At 43.9% G+C, this 5,888-nt stretch overlaps 5 non-coding genes and 1 pseudogene across 5 annotated transcripts; 3 read left to right on the top strand and 3 right to left on the bottom strand.

Moving 5' to 3' along the window:
* Positions 1-272: 272 nt before the first annotated feature.
* TRNAM-CAU lies at positions 273-345 on the bottom strand. Its single transcript has one exon. It is a non-coding gene; the product is annotated as a tRNA-Met (tRNA).
* A 1,057-nt stretch (positions 346-1,402) lies between these two features.
* TRNAM-CAU lies at positions 1,403-1,475 on the bottom strand. The gene has a single exon. It is a non-coding gene; the product is annotated as a tRNA-Met (tRNA).
* Positions 1,476-1,580: 105 nt separating this feature from the next.
* On the top strand, positions 1,581-1,652 carry TRNAE-UUC. The gene has a single exon. It is a non-coding gene; the product is annotated as a tRNA-Glu (tRNA).
* Positions 1,653-2,499: 847 nt separating this feature from the next.
* TRNAM-CAU lies at positions 2,500-2,572 on the bottom strand. The gene has a single exon. It is a non-coding gene; the product is annotated as a tRNA-Met (tRNA).
* A 105-nt stretch (positions 2,573-2,677) lies between these two features.
* TRNAE-UUC lies at positions 2,678-2,749 on the top strand. The gene has a single exon. It is a non-coding gene; the product is annotated as a tRNA-Glu (tRNA).
* A 1,553-nt stretch (positions 2,750-4,302) lies between these two features.
* Positions 4,303-4,480, top strand: LOC120983816 (annotated as a pseudogene).
* Positions 4,481-5,888: the final 1,408 nt, after the last annotated feature.

Genomic DNA, 5,888 nt, shown 5'->3' with positions numbered 1-5,888 from the left:
CCCAGGTCGGATTTTTATTTAAATCCGGCGGGGACTTCCCCCTCAGGATTCATAACAAACGCCGCACACGTGTAGAATTGGCGGGAATCCAAGTCGGATCTCCCGTCGCTTCTATGACGCGCTTGCTCTCCATAGCGGCAAGCCAGCTCGGCGCTGGCTCCCGCGATGGGGCTCGTATGTGCTCAATCTCGCCGAGAAATACAGCGAGATTGACACAAAATCGGGTTCACCTACTGTAGGTCAAGAGAGGAACATAAACCTGGCTAGAAAAATGCCCCGTGTGAGGATCGAACTCACGACCTTCAGATTATGAGACTGACGCACTACCTGCTGCGCTAACGAGGCAAATGCTGCACACCCTGTTTTGAATGTGCAAAAATGATTTTCAAAAATTGGATTTTTTTTTTCTTGTTTTTTTTTTATGTTTGCAATAAAAAGTTTTGTGTCATGTTTCCAATATGGTCTAGCGGTTAGGATTCTTGGTTTTCACCCAGGCGGCCCGGGTTCGTCTCCCGGTATGGGAATGCTTGGTTTTTAAATTTGCACCGACATCGAATGGATCCAGAGTTAAGGCATACACATTGAGGTCTCCCATTGCGGCTCAAATTTCTGTCTGCTTATAGCTTTTCATGCCTTCCTTTTGCACATGATCCCATTTTTACATCATGCCTCAAATCATTCCCAACTATGCCTTCTAACTATAAAATTTAAGCTAGTCAACAACCCCTCATCCCAGTTGACTAGAAAAGGACCCAGCGTGAGGATAAATCTCACTCAATTCAGATCCGATAACTTATGTTCTTCCTGCTGCACTAATATCTTGCTAGAAAAGGACCCCGTATGACGATCAGTCTCACTAGATTCCGAAACCAATTTGCCACTTAAAGCAATAATGAAGAAACTTGGAAGCAGTTTCCTCTGAATGTAATAATGATTGCCTAAAGCAGAAAACAGATTTTTTTTTTTTTTGTGTTGCAACTGAAGCACTAGAGCAATTAACATGTAGTCTAGAGCTCATGAGTCCTCTGTTTCCTATACAGTCCAGATTTGACTTCTGCTATGGGAATAAGCCTTTTTAACACTTGCACCTACACGGAAAGGCCGATACCCCGGCGCAGAGTTAAGCGGTATAGATTGAAGTTGCACATTGCGGCCAAAAATGCTGAACTTGACGACTTTTAGCAATTTTTTTCTTTCTTTTGCAGAAGATCCCATTTTCAATCCATACCTCAAATCATTCCCAACTCTCCCTATTAACTCCAAAAGTTTAAATAGTCAAGCAGCCTTCGTCCTGTCAATGCTTTTGGATCTCTTTATTTTTTAAAGCAGAACATGTCAGTAGCGAAAGAGAAAGTATCATGGCTTTTAGGTCAAGAGAGGAACATAAACCTGGCTAGAAAAATGCTCCGTGTGAGGATCGAACTCACGACCTTCGGATTATGAGACTGACGCGCTACCTGCTGCGCTAACGAGGCAAATGCTGCACACCCTGTTTTGTATGTGCAAGAATGATTTTTCAAAATTGGATTTTTTTTTTCTTGTTTTTTTTATGTTTGCAATAGAAAGTTTTGTGCCGTGTTTCCCATATGGTCTAGCGGTTAGGATTCCTGGTTTTCACCCAGGCGGCCCGGGTTTGACTCCCGGTATGGGAATGCTTGGTTTTTAAATTTGCACCGACATCGAATGGATGCAGAGTTAAGGCCTACACATTGAGGTCTCCCATTTCTGTCCGCTTATAGCTTTTCATTCCTTCCTTTTGCGCATGATCCCATTTTTACATCATACCTCAAATCATTCCCAACTATGCCTTCTAACTACAAAATTTAAGCTAGTCAACAACCCCTCATCCCAGTTGACTAGAAAAGGACCCAGCGTGAGGATTAATCTCACTCAATTCAGATCCGATAACCTGCTGCACTAATGTCTTGCTAGAAAAGGACCCCTTATGAGGGTCAGTCTCACTAGATTCCGAAACCGATGTGCCACTTAAAGCAATAATGAAGAAACTTGGAAGCGGTTTCCTCTGAATGTAATAATGATTGCCTAAAGCAGAAAACTTTTTTTTTTGTCTTGCAACTGAAGCACTAGAGCAATTAACATGTAGTCTAGTGCTCATGAGTCCTCTGTTTCCTATATAGTCCATATTTGACTTCTGGTATGGGAATAAGCCTTTTTAACACTTGCACCTACACGGAAAGGCCGACACCACGGCGCAGAGTTAAGCGGTATAGATTGAAGTTGCACATTGCGGCCAAAAATGCTGAACTTGACAACTTTTTGCAATTTTTTCCTTTCTTTTGCAGAAGATCCCATTTTCAATCCATACCTCAAATCATTCCCAACTCTCCCTATTAACTCCAAAAGTTTAAATAGTCAAGCAGCCTTCGTCCTGTCAATGCTTTTGGATCTCTTTATTTTTAAAGCAGAACATGTCAGTAGCGAAAGAGAAAGTATCATGGCTTTTAGGTCAAGAGAGGAACATAAACCTGGCTAGAAAAATGCTCCGTGTGAGGATCGAACTCACGACCTTCAGATTATGAGACTGACGCGCTACCTGCTGCGCTAACGAGGCAAATGCTGCACACCCTGTTTTGAATGTGCAAGAATGATTTTTAAAAATTGAATTAGTTTTTTTCTTTTTTTTTTTTGTTTGCAATAGAAAATTTTGTGCTATGTTTCCTATATGGTCTAGCGGTTAGGATTCCTGGTTTTCAACCAGGCGGCCCGGGTTCGACTCCCGGTATGGGAATGCTTGGTTTTTAAATTTACACCGACATCGAATGGATCCAGAGTTAAGGCATACACATTGAGGTCTCCCATTGCGGCTCAAATTTCTGTCCGCTTATAGCTTTTCATTCCTTCCTTTTGCGCATGATCCCATTTTTACATCATACCTCAAATCATTCCTAACTATGCCTTCTAACTACAAAATTTAAGCTAGTCAACAGCCCCTCCTCCCGTTTGACTAGAAAAGGACCCAGCGTGAGGATAAATCTCACTCAATTCAGATCCGATAACTTATGTTCTACCTGCTGCAAATGTTCTACATCCGATAACTTATGTTCTACCTTATGTTCTACCTGCTGCAAATCATTCCCAACTATGCCTTCTAACTACAAAATTTAAGCTAGTCAACAACCCCTCATCCCGTTTGACTAGAAAAGGACAAAGCATGAGGATTAATCTCACTCAATTCAGATCTGATAACTGATGTTCTACCTGCTGCACTAATGTCTTGCTAGAAAAGGACCCCGTATGAGGGTCAGTCTCACTAGATTCCGAAACCCATTTGCCACTTAAAGCAATAATGAAGAAACTTGGAAGCGGTTTCCTCTGAATGTACTAATTGCCTAAAGCAGAAAAAAGTTGTTGTTTTTTTGTGTTGCAACTGAAGCACAAAACGCGAACGCGAATTTCCGCAAATGTTCACGAATTGGCGAACTGGGCGAACCGCCATAGACTTCATTAGGCAGACGAATTTTAAAACCCACAGGGACTCTTTCTGCCCACAATAGTGATGGAAAAGTTGTTGCAAGGGGACTAACACCTGGACTGTGGCATGCCGGAGGGGGATTCATGGCAAAACTCCCATGGAAAATTACGTAGTTGACTCAGAGTCGGGTTTTAATCCATAAAGGGCATAAATCACCTAACATTCCTAAATTGTTTGGAATAACGTGCTTTAAAACATCAGGTATGATGTTGTATCGATCAGGTAGTGTAAGGGTTACGCCAGCTTCACAGTGACAGACCAAACTCCCCTTTTAACGCACCGCAAACAACCGCAAACAGTCCATTTGCACAACCGCAAACTTCCCATTTGCACAAGGTTGGATACCAAGCTAGCCATGTCCCGTTTCTTGTCCTCACTGACATCATTGAAGGTCTCTTCCTCCACCCAGCCACGTACAACACCAAGGGTCCCCGAAAGGTGACAACAAGCCCCCTGGGAGGCCTGCTGTGGTTGGTCTTCCACCTCCTCAAAGCCACCTTCCTCCTCTGACTCCTCGTCTTTAGACTCCTCTCTCTGCGTTGCCGCAGGTCCAGCAATCAACGACGACAAAGCTGCTTCTGGTGGTGATGGTGACCACAACTCTTCCTCTTCATGCTCATATACGGCCTGATCCAGCACTCTTCGCAGGGCATGCTCCAGAAAAAACGCATATGGGATGAGGTCGATGATGTTGCCTTGGGTTTGACTGACGAGGTTTGTCACCTCCACAAAAGGACGCATGAGCCTACAGCCATTGTGCATGAGCGTTCAGTAACGCGGCCAAAAAATACCCAGCTCTGCAGAGGCTGTCCTCTTTTTTTTAAATTAAAAAAAATCTGTTCTTAACAGTTTAATCTCTGTTTTGTCCCCTATCAGGGGCCGTTGTATGGAATAGATTTTAGGAACCGGGAGATGGAAAAATATGCTTGGTCGGTCCTCTTACTTCCAATTTGGGGCACTGCGCGTGCGCCGTGCAATGTACCCAATATGAGTGGTATGTTAAGTAGTACTATTCCTATCAGTTTAATCCCTGTTACATCCCCTATCAGGGGCCGGTGTATGGAATAAATTTTAGGAACCGGGAGATGGAAAAAGATGCTTGGTCGGTCTTCTTACTTCCAATTTGGGGCACTGCGCATGCGCCGTGCAATGTACTGTGCTACCAGATATGAGTGGTATGTTAAGTAGTACTATTCCTATCAGTTAAATCCCTGTTACGTCCCCTATCAGGGGACGTGTATCGAATAGAGTTTAGACAACTGCAAAGAGTTGTCAATAGTTGACACACTCATGACATAAATTTTATTCCTCTATGCGTCAATCTTGGTGTAGTGATGACTGTGCTCGTGCGCACGCTTGGGAGATTGCAGGCGATGGCGGATTTTCAAAGCCGATAGTCGTGCTGAGGTAGTTCAGTGACAGTTAAGTGACCTAGAAAACAATGATTCTGCAGTGTGGGCCCATTGTTGGCCTAGTAGGATTTAACCACCTCAGGACCGCCGTACGCAGGATTGCGTCCTGGCGGCGGCCCTGCTATTCCTCCTGGACGCGAGATTTAGGGCAGAGCCGGCCCGCGCATGCGCATTGCGGGCCGGCAAAAGTTAGAGGAGTATTTCGTCACCAGCCTGCCAGCCAATGATCGTCGCTGGCAGGCTGGTGATTTTCAAAAACTCGAATCACAAGCCAGTTAACACATTATATTTATAAATATAATGTGTTAAATAGCTTCTGTGCTCCTCTGCTGGTCCTTTTCGTCGGTTGGTCCCAGCAGAGGAGCAAACATCACTGTGAGTACACACCAGGCAACTGCAATTATATTACAGTGAAAAATTGTTTTTTTTATTTAAATACAAGCTACTGTGACACCAGATATGAGTGGTGCAACTGGGCACGTCTGGCAGTAGTGGGCACAGTACACGCTGTAGGCCTGACACACACGCTTGCAGGCAACTGCAATTATATTACAGTGAATTTTTTTTATTTTATTTAAATGCAAGCTACTGTGACACCAGATATGAGTGGTGCAACTGGGCACGTCTGGCAGTAGTGGGCACAGTACACGCTGTAGGCCTGACACACACGCTTGCAGGCAACTGCAATTATATTATAGTGAATTTTTTTATTTATTATTTAAATGCAAGCTACTGTGACACCAGATATGAGTGGTGCAACTGGACACTGGCAGTAGTGGGCACAGTACATGCTGTAGGCCTGACACACACGCTTGCAGGCAACTGCAATTATATTATAGTGAAATTATTATTTTTTTTAATTTAAATGCAAGCTACTGTGACACAAGATATGAGTGGTGCAACTGGGCACGTCTGGCAGTAGTGGGCACAGTACACGCTGTAGGCCTGACACACACGCTTGCAGGCAACTGCAATTATATTAT

The sequence above is a fragment of the Bufo bufo genome, unplaced genomic scaffold (genome assembly GCF_905171765.1).
Source record: "Bufo bufo unplaced genomic scaffold, aBufBuf1.1, whole genome shotgun sequence".
In the NCBI taxonomy this organism is placed as follows: Eukaryota; Metazoa; Chordata; class Amphibia; order Anura; family Bufonidae; genus Bufo; species Bufo bufo.
This window is presented reverse-complemented; position numbering and strand designations above follow the sequence as displayed.